This window comes from Nilaparvata lugens, chromosome 7 (assembly GCF_014356525.2).
Source record: "Nilaparvata lugens isolate BPH chromosome 7, ASM1435652v1, whole genome shotgun sequence".
NCBI lineage: Eukaryota > Metazoa > Arthropoda > Insecta > Hemiptera > Delphacidae > Nilaparvata > Nilaparvata lugens.
In genome coordinates this window covers 25,002,110-25,021,396 of record NC_052510.1, presented here as the reverse complement: position 1 = coordinate 25,021,396, position 19,287 = coordinate 25,002,110, and the positions used below count along the sequence as shown (strand labels likewise).

Sequence of the window (19,287 nt, the reverse complement as noted above, 5' to 3'; positions counted from 1 at the left end):
ATTATCCTATAGTTCTTGTATGATCTTAATTAAATTCTTATTATCAACTTCTTGTGCAATAGATAGCCACCCGTCTCATAATAATTGCAGGCTGTTTTATCAAATACTAGTGCAATAGGTGGTGAAATAGTTTATTCCAAGTCTGAGAAGTTGGAAATTTTGTTATCACTGTGACATTCAATTTAAAATCAATCTACTTGAGTAACGCGTGATATGGAATTGACTTCCTCCTTCAAGAAATCATTTCTATAAACATTCGCTTTCTCAACAACTCAATCAATTTATTTCTGTTTTAAGTCATTCCCTCTTTAGAATTTTGTTTACAACTCAACTTTTTCTAATGGCATCAGCCATTACAAACTACTCGATGTACCAAATCTGTCCAAGGAACACATGTGATCTTCACATGTTGGTAACTCTCCCTCACACTCTCCCTCTCACTCATTCTATAAACCACACTCCACTCTATCTCTATAAGTTTTTATTTTCATTTCTTCTACTTGCACGTGCTCTTCTTCTTCAGCCCTACAAAAAAGCATTGCTCCTGCCACGCGTACCTCTTACTACTCTTATTTCTGTTTAGTACTTATGATTCAAGCTCACAGAACAATATTTCTCATATTAACGTATTGTCCATTACATTATTGTATCTTCGGATCGAGGATGTAATTGATTGAATACATAGACTTGATAATAAATCACGATGAATTTCATGAAATGATGAGTAACTTCAAAGAAATATGATGCTAATTTTATCGAGCTTATTGGAGGGAGATCTCATGATTATTATAAAATTTGAAATTTTTTCATTGGAAATGATGAATGAAATATCATATACAGTATCAATAAAACTAATCTATTCCATTCAAGATATTACATTCTGATAAGAATAGTTCGTATTGAAAACTTATGTATTGAAAGTTTTGTATTGAAATAATAGGTCACTTTTAATTGAGTTTGTCCATTTCAATATTCTAGACTTCAATTATTATTTTCGATCCATAAATTCCTTTCCACATTTGTCATATTCCTATCTATCTGTATGCGGTAACACATTTAGTACGTGGAAATATTCCTCTACATTTATGACATTGCATGGTTCGAATAGAATATTACTTATAGTTCTATAATAAAAAATATATTATTTATAAAAAATATAAATTTCTATGACATAGATTCAAATAAAATTTCTATAAAATAATTCTTTTTATAAATAGAATAATTTATAGTTCCAATAATCAATTAAATGTAACGACTCCTCATGAAGCGTCTGCATGCACTTGTCAAGTGAATATGTTATACTCCTTTCATTATCATCGTCTTTTCTCAATAATTAGTTACTCCTCTCAAACACTATATTGATTGTTTCTGAAACTCAATAATTATTGTAATCAAATAACAGTTAATATTGGTGACAATTTTTCACATTACTAGGCATGCTGGAGTCTCCGAAATACTCTCAGATACCTAATAGGAATTATGATAGTATAACTTGTGGACTAGTATTGGAAAAATAGAAACCTCCTTCTAAAATTCGTTGTAACGTTATGTTTGACCTGAACATTTCGGACGTCGTTAGCGGTTGGCCATTCGTGGCAGGATGTTCTGGCAGAGTAAAGAAGATAATATTTTATTGGTCTTGTTTTATTTCAGCAAACAACGACATACAAGCAACACCAACTTTCCAAAATGGGCTGGATGAGAGGGTGGAGGAGTGAGGAAGAGGGGTGTTCACTGAACAGTGGCTGTTCATGCCTAATCCGGCCACTGGCTGTAGTTTACTGCGCCTAATCCGGCAGCCAGATTTACGATCACGCACCTCTGCTGGACTGGCGGTCACCTGGAGCATCGGGCATCATCTCGGCTGGCTTCGAGTCCGCAGCTCGCCGCAAGTCAACTTCCACAACATACAACAAATCATTCTATATTCTACAACCGTGCACTGTACAGTATAGTTAGGGAAAATTTATACGATTGTTTTATTTTATGGTATATGGATAAAGAGAATAATAATAAGTATAGTACTATAATATTATTATAGTATGAAAAAGGAAATACAGAACTACCCAGTAAATTTAAACTTATAATACATTCATTGTATGACATTGACAATATTTCCGAAAGTTCATTTTGATTGCAATATTGAATAACTATACTATACTTCCTACAAGAATAAGAATGTTAGTGGTGCCAATAATGAAATCATGTAAGTGAAAGCAAGAAAAGATGAAGGCTTGTTGAGATGAAACAGCTGACTGTACAATGCACACACAAGGCAAGGATAACGTGAGCTGGTTGGTACATTTAAAGGAATTCATCAAAATGAAGTAAATCATCAGTAACTATGGACAAATTTACTGGAAAAAATTGAAAGCTATGATGATAAATCTTTGAAAATTTATTTCATATGAATTTCACGTTAAATAAATCACGTGATGTGGAATACGAATATTTATTAGAGAAATATCCGATTCGGTTTAGTCAACTAATCTTAGTGAAAATTCAACTAGCAATAGATGAATAACTAGCATAGATAATTGATATTAATATTCTATAATTCAAAGATAAGGTACAGCTTTATCAAAATTTTTATTTTCAATTAACCTTGACCATAATACTACAAAACAGATGGAGAGTTTAGCAGGTCGAAGCTCAGCAGAGACTTTTGAAGAATTCGTTTCCAAGTTTGAATTTTACATTCTCGTGGTGGGGAAGCCAAAGAGAATAAAAATACTCTATATAATAGAAAAGGTTAGAAGAGTCAAAAATCGAGAAGCTCGATCAGTGGTGTCGAGTCAACGACTGGGTTTTGTGACCTTTATCAGGAGAGAGAGAGAAGAGTGTAGAAAGAGACACTGAAGATTGAAAAGAGAAGAAAGTAAGAGAGAGAGAGTTCTCTCTCCAAATATACAGTGGAGAACTCGTACGATAAAATTGTCAGCCCAGCTTCTACCATACTCATCACAACAGGAGTGCAGTATTCTTACTTTTAATCGATCCTGGAGGAAGACAGAGAGCGTTATCATTTGGGAGAGTAATAGAGAGAGAATTAGAGAAGTGTGGAGAGAGCAAGAGAGTGTCAAGAAGATCATGAGTGAGGGGTGAGGGGTGATAGAGTGATGAAGCACAGTGAGGACTGAGGAGCACAGGTCTGGTGTTGGCGCGAAAGACCCTTGGAGTAAAAAAGAGAAAAATCGAAAACCTGTTGGAGGGAGACCAGACAAACGTAGTACAAGCCACGTGTTCCACTGTCAAGGTCAATTTTACGAGGCTCGGATGGTCCAGACAACCAGTTACTAGTACTACACAGTACACACCATACGCTGGAGCTGGAGCTGGAAACCTCCTCTTCATCCATCCTTGCTGCAACAGAATCCAGGCATACAACTATATTCATATTTGTTGTAGATATAGCTCTATGACTCCAGGCACCCAATCAAAACCAGTCTCGATGCCATTGCTACCTCTCAACCATCCTATTACCAAAGTCAACAACTGTTATCACAATCATTTTTACCATCACTGCTTTGATTTTTTCAAAGCTTGGATATTGATTTTTATTTCTCCTTGAACTCAATATGGAAAGAAGAGACATGAGAAATGATTTGTTTGAGTTTGATAGATATGAGAAATTATTCATGATTTGATTAATATATACATAGCTTACCATCTACCAATAAATCATTGGTAAGTTATAATTTAGGAAAAGCATAAAATATTTCACACCCATTTCCTTCTACATCTGTTTATTTCGAATTTGAAAAAATCATAATAACGACTTAAGCATCAGGGTTAAGAGTTTATCAATTGTTGGAAAAGTGTTCATATAATATATTATCAAACCAATTTGAAGATTGATAAGATAGTCCAACTTACTTCGTATACTTATTGTACTAACTGTACAGTGAACTCGGAAGACATTTAACAGGCAAAGTATACATTATTGAACATATTATGATATAGACAAGCGATTTGAAAAAAAACCTTGATTTTGAAAAAGATTGATATTATCATAATTCAAAATCACAAACCTTCACAATCTAGAAACAATACTCAAAACCTTGATAAAATTACAATAATTTGTTAATGTCTGTGTGTTAGTTTGTTTGTTCCCTATATACTCGAAAACTACTTGACAGAACGGCATGAAACTTTGGGAATATTGGGGATGGTCTCTGACCAGAAATTTTTAAAGGGAGGCTAATAATATTTTTTTATTAATCCATTCTACAGACCTGTGTTTTCGAAATTGTCGGCCGAGCGGCTACCGAAGAATGGAAAGATGATCATGATTCAAGATAATGTTGTGATAATATGATTTAGCATCTAAAGTAGTAGTAATAAACAGAATGATAAACTGTGTACTGGTATTAAAACGGTAGTTTGGAGTTGAAGTGTAGTTTTGGTACCAGCTGTAGATAATGGTTTCTGAGAAGACCTATACAAATAATTTTATCACTCCCCTATCATAGAGAAACTGGAAAATGTTGGAAAAAATTATTATTCACCTCATGAAAGACGGTTGTTCATATTGCATTCATCAATTACCAAAGAATGACAGAATAATTTACAATTTTTTTGAATTATTTAGCTTAGCTCATATTCATCCTGAAAGGGAAGATGAAAAGAATATAGAATTCTGTGTGATTTATTGTACATTGCATATTTCCTGGACCATCTATTGACAATCAAATGCTATGAACACATTAAATTCATATTTGAAACACCGATTTAACATATCTATTTTTTTTTTAATTCAACACTTTACTGATAGATATTATTACCAATTAATTGAGAAGAATATGTTCTCGGAATAATAAATGCTGCATGACTAAGCACATGGGAGTCCGTATCGAGATGTAAGTAGAAATATTGATCGTCAGATAAATTTGATGATTTACCAAATAAAGTCAAGTGTGACATGAGATACATTGACTTTTTGGCCGTACGGAGTTTGCCGGGCAAGCTAGTAGATGATAAAAGACCTGACAATAATAAAACTTGACTGGAGAATTCAAGAGTAATCTGTTGAACAATTTTGAAGCTGTAGATTGAAAAATAAATATTTTTCACTTCCCAGAAAAGATATAAACAAAATTAATCAACCTGCAATGGCATACTATCTTTAAAGAATGTAAACATACTCAAATCTATTAGCAAAAAAAACTGGAGATGCGGGGGATCGAACCCCGGGCCTTTCACATGCAAAGCGAACGCTCTACCACTGAGCTACATCCCCGAGATGATATTAACGTTTTGTAAGCCAGTATGATAAGTACTGGTATCTAATATCTCAACGCATAATGGATTATCATTCTCACATCACAAAAAATGAAAAATGAAATGTAATAATTATTATGCAGTTTTCATACACTGATTTTGCGGCGACACTTTGACACGTCACCCAGGTTGGCCGTTTTCACGCTTCCTGATTTCTCGCCAATGCATGTCGGCCGATTCTTTGAAGCATTTCATAGACACTCACTGATACTATTTGACTATTATCAAAGATGATAATATAATACGATATATTGGTCTAAAATTGGGACGAATAAAATTAATGTCGGCCGACAATAATTTAAGTGTGATAACTTGCAATGTCGACCGATTGTCGGACGAAATCGAATCCTATGATTTTATAAGAAGTTCACTTTTTTACTTTCCTTGCCCTACTACCCTAGGTAAGGAAAGTATTGCTTTCCAAAAAAAATTAAGGTACCCCAATTTCAAGTTTTCTATACGTTTCAAGGTCCCCTGAGTCCAAAAACATGATTTTTGGGTATTGATCTGTTTGTGTGAATGTGTGTGTGTGTGTGTGTGTGTTTGTATGTTTGTGTGTATGTGTGTATGTGTGTATGTCTGTGAACACGATAACTCCATTCCTAATTAACCGATTGACTTGAAATTTTAAACTTAAGGTCCTTATACCATGAGGACCCGACAATGAGAAATTCAATAGAATTCAATTCAAGATGGCGGAAGAAATGGCGGATAATTACTAAAAAACCATGTTTTTCACGTTTTTCTCGAAAATGGCTCTAACGATTTTCTTCAAATTTATACCATGGATAGCTATTTATAAGCCCTATCAACTGGTATAAGTGTCATTTCAGGGAAAATTTCAGGAGCTCCGTAATATTCTTGAGAAAAATGGCGGATAATGACTAAAAAGGCATGTTTTTCACGGCTTTCTCGAAAACGGCTCTAACGATTCTCTGCAAATTTATACCATGGATAGCTATTTATAAGCCCTATCAACTGACATGAGTCTCATTTCTGAGAAAATTGCAGGAGCTCCGTAATATTCTTGAGAAAAATGACAGTTACTAAAAAACCATGTTTTTCACGATTTTCTCAAAAACGGCTCTAACGATTTTTTTCAAATCTATACCCTGTATAGTTATTTATTAGCTCTATCAACTGACATGAGTCTTTTTCCTGGGTACCAATGGGGGGTCCACCCAATCCTTGAGAAATGGATTTTGTAACCTCCTTCTCGTGCATGAGATAGGTACTAGGTAGGTACACGGTTTTTACTTTTTCTTCTTCCATATACCGTGGGTACGGTAGGTAGAGCAGTTTATGAAAAGAACACAGTCATAGTCAAGATATTTCATCTGTAGAACAGCTGTTTTGACGAATTTCAAAAAAAAAAAAAAAATCATCGAATTTCACAATTTACATAAAGGAAAAAGTACTCTGAAAACAATTGTATATACACATATACAGTAGTCTGATCGTAGTTGCAAATATGTTGCCGTCAATCGTCATTATGTTATTCCCCTAAATTATTCTCGTTTGATAATGAGGCTTATAGTTCAATGAGCAAGGAAAGTTGTGTGAGTGTACCACACCAGATTTTTAGTTATTGTGATACAAGGGTCAAGAGTCAAGACATACATAGGAGATATTAGTTGTATCATTTCATCTCATCGTGCTTGGATGTTCCTCTTTTTTAAACTGTTTAATCTACGATGAACTCTAGACCAACACAGATCACAATCTATATGCTTCTTCACACTCATCACACATTGCATATATTTTGCCTCTATCAATGTCCCCCACTTTCACTGCATTTCACAATCACTCTCTCTTTCTTTTTATTTCTCGTATCTCTTTTTTGGCACTTTTCTTGACTCTGCAACATTCACCTCACTTGACCGATGATACTCTTCCACTCTCACTACCAATAATAGTGAACTTATCACTTACAATATTTAAATTCCATTCTAGTTCATTCGCTCACTACTAATCACTCTATCTCTCTCTCACTCTCCATCTATCTCTCTCTTATTCTATATCTCTTTCTCTCTCTGCCTCTCATCTATTACCCTCTTCGGTCCATTCTTATATGCTCTCCACTCTATATAGAAGAGGAGCATTTCAAGTAGTCGCCATGAGGGATCAATGACCCAAACACTTGCAAACGTAGAGGGCATGCATGGTTGGGAGGCGAGTGAGAGGGAGCACGCATATGAACGTAGTCAAGGTTTTGTTCTTCGATTCTCTAAATGAATATTAATCAAGCGAGAACAACAGTCAGCTCACTCCAGCTCACTACAGTAATAATTGTTCATTATCTTTGCCCCTACGAAGCAATGAACATCTCTCCTTTATATGGCAGAGGTCAATGTCAATTGAATAGAGTATTTGAATTGAACAACTTTATATCGAGTCTAAAGTCTTCTCAGTCTACTTAGTCGTAATCTAATGCTTCTCTTATTTACAGTCATTATCAATATAAATTATTCTATTATGACTGTACAATTTGAACAAAAAAATAAATCGAGCAAACTAGTTCAACTCTTAACTTATTTCAATTCAATTTAATTTATTTATTTCACCGAAAATACAAGATTGATACATATTAACAAAAGAATACATGCAGACATCATCTATGTTTTTAAGGAGGAGTCCATCTATGTTAAAGGAATAGCCTACAAGATGAAACTGACCTATTAATTTTTATAATTTGTGTTACCACTAAATCGAGACCACTAAGGCCTAGCAAGACTATCAAACCATATTTGTTTCTCCAACTTCTACTATAGCAAAAAAAAAAAAAAAATACTGGAAATAGGAGAAATATGGAATTTATTGCTGCTTGTCTATGAATAGTGTTATAATTTGTGTTACAACTAAATCGAGACCACTAACGCCTAGCAAGACTATCAAACCATTTGTTTTTCCAACTTCTACTATAGCAAAAAAAAAAAAAAAATACTGGAAATAGCCTAGGAGAAATATGAAATTTATTGCTGCTTGTTCTATGAATAGTGTTATAATTTGTGTTACAACTAAATCGAGACCACTAAGGCCTAGCAAGACTATCAAACCATTTGTTTTCCCAACTTCTACTATAGCAAAAAAAAAAATACTGGAAATAGGAGAAATATGAAATTTATTGCTGCTTGTTCTATGAATAGTGTTATAATTTGTGTTACAACTAAATCAAGACCACTAAGGCCTAGCAAGACTATCAAACCTTTTGTTTTCCCAACTTCTACTATAGCAAAAAAAAAAATACTGGAAATAGGAGAAATATGAAATTTATTGCTGCTTGTTCTATGAATAGTGTTATAATTGTGTTACAACTAAATCGAGTCCACTAAGGCCTAGCAAGACTATCAAAACATTTGTTTTCCCAACTTCTACTATAGCAAAAAAAAATTAAAAAATACTGGAAATAGGAGAAATATGGAATTTATTGCTGCTTGTTCTATGAATAGTATTATAATTTGTGCTACAACTAAATCGAGACCACTAAGGCCTAGCAAGACTATCAAACCATTTGTTTTCCCAACTTCTACTATAGCAAAAAAAAAAAAATACTGGAAATAGGAGAAATATGAAATTTATTGCTGCTTGTTCTATGAATAGTGTTATAATTTGTGTTACAACTAAATCGAGACCACTAATGCCTAGCAAGACTATCAAACCATTTGTTTTCCCAACTTCTACTATAGCAAAAAAAAAAATACTGGAAATAGGAGAAATATGAAATTTATTGCTGCTTGTTCTATGAATAGTGTTATAATTTGTGTTACAACTAAATCGAGACCACTAATGCCTAGCAAGACTATCAAACCATTGTTTGACGAATTTCAAAAAAAAAAAAAAATCATCGAATTTCACAATTTACATAAAGGAAAAAGTACTCTGAAAACAATTGTATATACACATATACAGTAGTCTGATCGTAGTTGCAAATATGTTGCCGTCAATCGTCATTATGTTATTCCCCTAAATTATTCTTGTTTGATGATGAGGCTTATAGTTCAATGAGCAAGGAAAGTTGTGTCAGTGTACCACACCAGATTTTTAGTTATTGTGATACAAGGGTCAAGAGTCAAGACATACATAGGAGATATTAGTTGATCATTTCATCTCATCGTGCTTGGATGTTCCTCTTTTTAAACTGTTTAATCTACGATGAACTCTAGACCAACACAGATCACAATCTATATGCTTCTTCACACTCATCACACATTGCATATATTTTGCCTCTATCAATGTCCCCCACTTTCACTGCATTTCACAATCACTCACTCTTTCTTTTTCTTTCTCGTATCTCTTTTTTGGCACTTTTCTTAACTCTGCAACATTCACCTCACTTTACCGATGATACTCTTCCACTCTCACTACCAATAATAGTGAACTTATCACTTACAATATTTAAATTCCATTCTAGTTCATTCGCTCACTACTAATCACTCTATCTCTCTCTCACTCTCCATCTATCTCTCTCTTATTCTATATCTCTTTCTCTCTCTGCCTCTCATCTATTACCCTCTTCGGTCCCTTCTTCTATGCTCTCCACTCTATATAGAAGAGGAGCATTTCAAGTAGTCGCCATGAGGGATCAATGACCCAAACACTTGCAAACGTAGAGGGCATGCATGGTTGGGAGGCGAGTGAGAGGGAGCACGCATATGAACGTAGTCAAGGTTTTGTTCTTCGATTCTCTAAATGAATATTAATCAAGCGAGAACAACAGTCAGCTCACTCCAGCAGACCTACAGTAATAATTGTTCATTATCTTTGCCCCTACGAAGCAATGAACATCTCTCCTTTATATGGCAGAGGTCAATGTCAATTGAATAGAGTATTTGAATTGAACAACTTTATATCGAGTCTAAAGTCTTCTTAGTCTACTTAGTCGTAATCTAATGCTTCTCTTATTTACAGTCATTATCAATATAAATTATTCTATTATGACTGTACAATTTGAACAAAAAATAAATCGAGCAAACTAGTCCAACTCTTAACTTATTTCAATTCAATTTAATTTATTTATTTCACAAACAATACAAGATTGATACATATTAACAAAAGAATACATGCAGACATCATCTATGTTTTTAAGGAGGAGTCCATCTATGTTAAAGGAATAGCCTACAAGATGAAACTGACCTATTAATTTTTATAATTTGTGTTACCACTAAATCGAGACCACTAAGGCCTAGCAAGACTATCAAACCATATTTGTTTCTCCAACTTCTACTATAGCAAAAAAAAAAAAAAAATACTGGAAATAGGAGAAATATGGAATTTATTGCTGCTTGTTCTATGAATAGTGTTATAATTTGTGTTACAACTAAATCGAGACCACTAACGCCTAGCAAGACTATCAAACCATTTGTTTTTCCAACTTCTACTATAGCAAAAAAAAAAAAAATACTGGAAATAGCCTAGGAGAAATATGAAATTTATTGCTGCTTGTTCTATGAATAGTGTTATAATTTGTGTTACAACTAAATCGAGACCACTAAGGCCTAGCAAGACTATCAGACCATTTGTTTTCCCAACTTCTACTATAGCAAAAAAAAAATACTGGAAATAGGAGAAATATGAATTTATTGCTGCTTGTTCTATGAATAGTGTTATATTTGTGTTACAACTAAATCAAGACCACTAAGGCTAGCAAGACTATCAAACCTTTTGTTTTCCCAACTTCTACTATAGCAAAAAAAAAAATACTGGAATAGGAGAAATATGAAATTTATTGCTGCTTGTTCTATGAATAGTGTTATAATTTGTGTTACAACTAAATCGAGTCCACTAAGGCCTAGCAAGACTATCAAAACATTTGTTTTCCCAACTTCTACTATAGCAAAAAAAAATTAAAAAATACTGGAAATAGGAGAAATATGGAATTTATTGCTGCTTGTTCTATGAATAGTATTATAATTTGTGCTACAACTAAATCGAGACCACTAAGGCCTAGCAAGACTATCAAACCATTTGTTTTCCCAACTTCTACTATAGCAAAAAAAAAAAAATACTGGAAATAGGAGAAATATGAAATTTATTGCTGCTTGTTCTATGAATAGTGTTATAATTTGTGTTACAACTAAATCGAGACCACTAATGCCTAGCAAGACTATCAAAACTTTTGTTTTCCCAACTTCTACTATAGCAAAAAAAAAAATACTGGAAATAGGAGAAATATGAAATTTATTGCTGCTTGTTCTATGATAGTGTTATAATTTGTGTTACAACTAAATCGAGACCACTAATGCCTAGCAAGACTATCAAACCATTGTTTTCCCAACTTCTACTATAGCAAAAAAAAAAATACTGGAAATAGGAGAAATATGAAATTTATTGCTGCTTGTTCTATGAATAGTGTTATAATTTGTGTTACAACTAAATCGAGACCACTAATGCCTAGCAAGACTATCAAACCATTTGTTTTTCCAACTTCTACTATAGCAAAAAAAAAATACTGGAAATAGGAGAAATATGAAATTTATTGCTGCTTGTTCTATGAATAGTGTTATAACTTCTGTTACAACTAAATCGAGTCCACTAAGGCCTAGCAAGACTATCAAACCATTTGTTTTTCCAACTTCTACTATAGCAAAAAAAAAATACTGGAAATAGGAGAAATATGAAATTTATTGCTGCTTGTTCTATGAATAGTGTTATAATTTGTGTTACAACTAAATCGAGTCCACTAAGGCCTAGCAAGACTATCAGACCATTTGTTTTCCCAACTTCTACTATAGCAAAAAAAAAAAAAAATACTGGAAATAGGAGAAATATGAAATTTATTGCTGCTTGTTCTATGAATAGTGTTATAATTTGTGTTACAACTAAATCGAGACCACTAAGGCCTAGCAAGACTATCAAAACTTTTGTTTTCCCAACTTCTACTATAGCAAAAAAAAAATACTGGAAATAGGAGAAATATGAAATTTATTGCTGCTTGTTCTATGAATAGTGTTATAATTTGTGTTACAACTAAATCGAGACCACTAAGGCCTAGCAAGACTATCAAACCATTTGTTTCTCCAACTTCTACTATAGCAAAAAAAAAAATACTGGAAATAGGAGAAATATGGAATTTATTGCTGCTTGTTCTATGAATAGTGTTATAATTTGTGTTACAACTAAATCGAGACCACTAACGCCTAGCAAGACTATCAAACCATTTGTTTTTCCAACTTCTACTATAGCAAAAAAAAAATACTGGAAATAGGAGAAATATGAAATTTATTGCTGCTTGTTCTATGAATAGTGTAGGAGGTTCTCAAGGACTACTGTTCTAAAGTTAATGTAAATGCAAAGTTCTTACAGATAACCTAGTAGTTCAAGGCAATGAATGCTCAAATAAAGGTATAGAGGGAAAAGTTTGGAACAGAATTTTCAACTCCACAGCTCTTTCAAGGATAGTAAGAGGATTTACATATCAAAAGTCCTCACCCCTACCACCTGTGCTAAAGGGGTGGGGGTGGTTTGAAAGTACCATTTTTCCATTTTTCGCATATATCTCGGAAACTATGCATCTTATGAACATTTATATTTTATGCGAAATTGAAGCTCACAAAATAACCCACAAGTTTCGTCTTCTACATATTTTCCATATCTCTCATAGTTTCTGAGATATCCGCTCTTGTAGGTGAGAATTTTTTTGAAATAACACTTTTGCCTCCAATGTTTTCATCTTTTCGGCCTTATAATTTTTGAACGATTGATGAAAAAATCCGTGCTGATTTTAAGCTGATAGAGCATCAAATTATCTTCAATTTGATGTATGATCACTATTTTACGCATTTCCCTACGACTGTTGGAGAAATTTTAGTGTTGAGAGTGAAATTTTCTATTCAGCAACAATAGATCAGTTGACAATGGAATTTGGAGGGAATGTTTGGAACTCAATTTTCGACTTTGCAGCTTTGTTGAGATTAGTTTGGAGGTGAGCATATCAAAAATCCCAACCCACACATCATGTGCTGAAGGGATGAGGGTGGTTTGAAGGTTGAATTTTCCAATTACTTAAGTGCTTATATCTTGGGAACAATGTATTCTATTGACCTAATCAACTGCATAAAAAAGAAGCTTAATAAATTTCCTACAAGTTTTGTTTTGTAGATATTCTAGATAAATCCGAGATATTTATGTTCTAAAGTGTTGTATTGCGAAAAAACAAGATTCTCCAATTTTTTTCGCTCTTTCAAGTCTCATAACTTATCAACAATTGTCGAGATAAGAATGTGCTGATAACGAGATTGTAGTGCATTAAAATTATCTTTCATTTCATGTATAATTCGACTATTTCACGCATTCCCATACGACTGTTCCATCAGTTTCAGTTTTGAGTGTCTTTGTTTCGTAGGAAGTTTAGAAACACCTCCTGTGTTTAGTTCCGCAGACGTTGTTCCAATAGATACTCAATATGGATGTTCATACTGAAGCATATTGTCAATAAATTCATGATGACAAAATAGTGTGATATTTGAAAAAAGTCACTTGTTGCAAATCTTGAGATTTGACACTCAAAACTAAAACTGCTGCAACAGTCGTATGGGAATGCGTGAAATAGTCGAATTATACATGAAATGAAAGATAATTTAATGTACTATTAATCTCGTAATCAGCACATTCTTGTCTCATCAATTGTTGAAAAGTTATACGACTTGAAAGAGCGAAAAAATATAGGAGAATCTTGTTTTTCTCAATTTTCGACTTTGCAGCTTTGTTGAGATTAGTTTGGAGGTGAGCATATCAAAAATCCCAACCCACACATCATGTGCTGAAGGGAGGAGGGTGGTTTGAAGGTTGCATTTTCCAATTACTTAAGTGCTTATATCTTGGGAACAATGTATTCTATTGACCTAATCAACTGCATAAAAAAGAAGCTTAATAAATTTCCTACAAGTTTTGTTTTGTAGATATTCTAGATAAATCCGAGATATTTATGTTCTAAAGTGTTGTATTTGCGAAAAAACAAGATTCTCCAATTTTTTTCGCTCTTTCAAGTCTCATAACTTATCAACAATTGTCGAGATAAGAATGTGCTGATAACGAGATTGTAGTGCATTAAATTATCTTTCATTTCATGTATAATTCGACTATTTCACGCATTCCCATACGACTGTTGCAGCAGTTTTAGTTTTGAGTGTCAAATCTCAAGATTTGCAACAAGTGACTTTTTTCAAATATCACACTATTTTGTCATCATGAATTTATTGACAATATGCTTCAGTATGAACATCCATATTGAGTATCTATTGGAACAACGTCTGCGGAACTAAACACAGGAGGTGTTTCTAAACTTCCTACGAAACTAAGACACTCAAAACTGAAACTGATGGAACAGTCGTATGGGAATGCGTGAAATAGTCGAATTATACATGAAATGAAAGATAATTTTAATGCACTACAATCTCGTTATCAGCACATTCTTATCTCGACAATTGTTGATAAGTTATGAGACTTGAAAGAGCGAAAAAAATTGGAGAATCTTGTTTTTTCGCAAATACAACACTTTAGAACATAAATATCTCGGATTTATCTAGAATATCTACAAAACAAAACTTGTAGGAAATTTATTAAGCTTCTTTTTTATGCAGTTGATTAGGTCAATAGAATACATTGTTCCCAAGATATAAGCACTTAAGTAATTGGAAAATGCAACCTTCAAACCACCCTCCTCCCTTCAGCACATGATGTGTGGGTTGGGATTTTTGATATGCTCACCTCCAAACTAATCTCAACAAAGCTGCAAAGTCGAAAATTGAGTTCCAAACATTCCCTCCAAATTCCATTGTCAACTGATCTATTGTTGCTGAATAGAAAATTTCACTCTCAACACTAAAATTTCTCCAACAGTCGTAGGGAAATGCGTAAAATAGTAATCATACATCAAATTGAAGATAATTTGATGCTCCATCAGCTCATAATCAGCACGGATTTTCTCATCAATCGTTCAAAAATTATAAGGCCGAAAAGATGAAAAAATCGGAGGAAAAAGTGTTAGGTATTTCAAAAAACTTCTTACCTTCAAGAGCGGATATCTCAGAAACTATGAGAGATATGGGAAATATATAAAAGACAAAACTTGTTGGTAATTTTGTGAGCTTTGAAACCACCCCCATCTCTTTAGCAAAGGGGATAGGAGTGAGAACTTTTGATATGTTAATTCTCTTACTATTCTTGAAAGAGCTGTGGAGTTGAAAATTGTGTTCCAAACTTTCCCCTTATAATCTTTCGTTGACTGGACTGTAGTGTGAACAAAATTCATGAGCGTTATAACCATAACATTCGTGAACCAAACCTCATAATCATGAAGCTTTCTTCAAATCAATCAACCAATGGATCAAGCCCCATATAGAATTCTAGAATTCTGTGTGGTTTAAGATGGCTGATGATGTTATAATGATAGAGTTTCCTTGTGACAATGACTGAGGATGCAGCCTGCAGCTTTCTCCCTATTTTTTCAAGGTCTTCCATACACTGTGTTTACAGAAAACAACAAAAAATACTACCTGACTTGTCGTCCGCTATTGTTATCGAAAGTGCTGACCCAAGCCTTATCAACAGTGTTCTGGACCCTTTTGTCAAAGTCTTGGCTCCAGGCATCATAAAAAAAACACATTTTTAATATATGTAATAGCTCTACACTACCTTATATACTAAAGATATACACAACTATATACTATTTTTGGGGCTCCAGTATGGTTGTCCTACTTCTGACGTCCGCCCCTCCAGAATCCTGACTGATTTATTGAGGGGAGCACGCTCTGTAATTGGCCTTGGCACCCAAAAAGTAGGTGGCCTCCCAACCGAAAAAGCCATGACCAGAAATGAAACAAACATCAATGCGTGGGCCTTTCAGTCTTGCACAGATTACCAACACAACTCCTGAAAAGGAAAATCAGTTTCGCTGTCTGTTCACTCCTCCTTCCTCCTTCCTCCATCATCAATAATTCAATTCATCGACAGAGATGTCCGCTTCCTTCTTAAATCTGCCTTTCTCATCCTCCTTCTTTTATTTCTCTCATTCCCTTTAATCTTTATCTCTTCTTTCCTTTCATTGTATTCCTCTCACTCCGCCACTTGTAGACTTTCTTCTATCTTGTATTTTCTTCCTTCTTCATCCCTTATTTCCTTTCACTGTGATCCCTTGTTTCTCATCGTCTTTTCTATATTTTTCTCCAGCTGTTTACTCCGTCACGGTCAAAACAAGAATGGTGCTAGAATTCGGCATAGAGAAGCGACGCTACTTGTGTGGTAGGTATTGTTTTTGATTTCCTTCTCCATCGCGAACCAAAAATTGAAATCGATTAGTTACAGAGACTAGACCACCATAGACCATGGACCACCATAACAACCATTTCAACTTGCTTTCGAAGTAGTTCCGTTTGCCCTATATTGTTCGCAAAAAACTATTTACTGAATGGAGATTAGATTTAGGCACGTCTTCCTTTATTATTTTCCCTTGGGTATCTCTTACATTATTGTTTTTCCTCACATGGTTTGAAATGTATTGTATCTTTTTTTTCTTTTGGTCTATGGCACAAGACGGCACAGGAACTATACCATTCCGTTCTGCTGTTATATACGTTATCCAGTTATACGTTTAATAGATATTCCAATATACCTATTTCATCCAAGTTGGAAATAATTTTTTTCTTCTCAGGGTCAATATTCTCCTGTTAGTTTTATAACAGATCAATAAAAAACGAGTGATATCTGTCCATTGACAAATTGATGAATGTGTAAGATTGATATAATTTGTATCACTGCAACTGAAAAGCTTTGGACTCCTTCGTTTGCTGTAAGCGTTATGGTTCATAAAATATTTCTATTTCAATAAAACACACGATATCTTCAGTTGGAACAAGTGTCTGAATCAGACTAACGGACTAGAATTCTTAACGGATTTTCCAAGACACAGTGAAATCATGTTACTTTTATGGGAGTTGTATGAATCATATTCTGTATCTCTACTCAGTTTCTGTCCAATAAATGAATAAATATAATATCAGTAATAAAAGCTATTGTTCATAGGCTCGATGCTTCGAAGCATTTTTAGCATTATAGTATATTCATAATGTTCACTCTATTTCCATTTTGTTCACATATATTATGAATGAACAACACCTTTCGTGCAATATTCCAACAAATAAAAAACTTTGTAAACATTATTCTTCGTTACAATATGTGGGAATTAAACATTATTATTCTATACGTATAGAATCTTTTCTCCCTCTTTCAATGTACGATCAAAATCATATAATAAATTAATCCAGTTACGAGAAGCAAAAGAAAAAAAGGTTTATTAGGGGAACAAGCTATTTCTGTCTTTAGGTCGACACATGTGGGCAAATAGGTTTTTTTACCAAGAAAGTTTTGCTTAGACAGTAAGTAAAAATTATGTGGATGTTGAGCTGAGATTATAATGAGAAAGTTTAAATTGAGAATGAGACATATCGTCCACGAATTGATGGATGAACTATAAAAACAACAAAGAAATATCCTTGGATTTTATCGGTAATGTGAGAACCTATGTTTAATAATAAACGCTTATGGTTCACAATGAAATATCAACATGACGATATTATTGTGGTTCGTGAAAAAAACTTCAATAACTCAGTAACTATAATAAAAACACTAATCAAATTGCAATTGCTTACAATGTCTGCATTGAATGAATAAGCTCTTTCGAAGGTTAACATACAAAATAAAATATTACATTGTGAAGAATAATATATGGGAGAGAATAATGATATTCAGATTCCAGAGTAACGAAATTAATACACTGGAAACTTGAATGGAACTTTGGTGGAGTTGAAATTTTTTTTGAGAAATAATATATTATGATAATATTTTCCAAATCGAATGATTCCAGCATTCAAATAATCTACTAATGAATCAAACGTATTATCGTGAAATGATTTTATTGTCAATTTCTGCCATAAAGTAAAATCGCATTCGAGGGGGTCTAACCATAAAAGTATTCTTGTACATAAGGAATGACAAACTGCATGTTTTTAAGATTTCTTCAGAATCACTTGTCAAGTTTTTTATAGTTTTCCAAGTTTATTATGATTGCATCTCGTTTACATCGCTCTTTTTCATCGATTGTTATCGATCGCAAACCATTTTTCATATTCATATTGTCAAAGATGGATTCGAGAAAGATGGATGGAAATCGTTCATAGAATTCGCATCCAATCTTGCCCATTTCCATTTGAGAACCTTTTTCTTCATTTCAAAAAAAGAGATCATTTCGAAAAATGTTGATATTGAGCACTCAAAATGTTTTTTAATCTCCACTACAGCAGACAAATGTAAAGAAAATTTAAGAGAGAAATTCTATAAGACTAGTACAATGATGAAGAATTCTCATTTTGTATAGATAAAACTGATTAGAATTAAATAAAAAGTTCAATGCGATCAAGTTACACTACATCACATAGAAATGTAGCCGTTAATGCAGCCTCCTCTAGAAAAGCATCTTGTTGATGGTGAGCCTGTAAATTGTTGAGAAGCAACCTGCTTAACAGTGATAGTTCATGATGAATCCGTTGGCAGCAGCACAAGTCGGACAGGATCCTATGAGTGGCTGCAGCACAACAAACTACAACGGTCAGTTGAGAGTTATACGATCGGTGGTCAGTTTGAGAGAAACATTTACTAGTAGTTCTGTGAACAGTAGACCTCGCGCTGTTATAACGACGTCCCAAACCATAAGCACATCCACACTGATACACTAACTATTTATTTGATCAGATCATGCTTACACAAGATTTAATTATCATAATATAACGCTTTCCGGAATTAAGCGCGAGAAAACCAGAAGACATCTAGGCGCCCAGACGAGCTGTTATAAGTTCTTTGCATCCTATTTAATAGTGCATAAAAATTGCATTCAATGAGGCATGCAATTATAGTCTACACAGCTGCTAATTTTTTACCAAGTTACATTGAGATATTGAATTGCATGCGTCATGACATGCAATTTATAGTCAACTCGACAGCTGATTTATGATGAAT

At 33.7% G+C, this 19,287-nt stretch overlaps 1 non-coding gene across 1 annotated transcript; it reads right to left on the bottom strand.

Annotated features, from left to right (window-relative positions):
* Positions 1-5,167: 5,167 nt before the first annotated feature.
* Positions 5,168-5,239, bottom strand: Trnaa-ugc. The gene has a single exon. It is a non-coding gene; the product is annotated as a tRNA-Ala (tRNA).
* Positions 5,240-19,287: the final 14,048 nt, after the last annotated feature.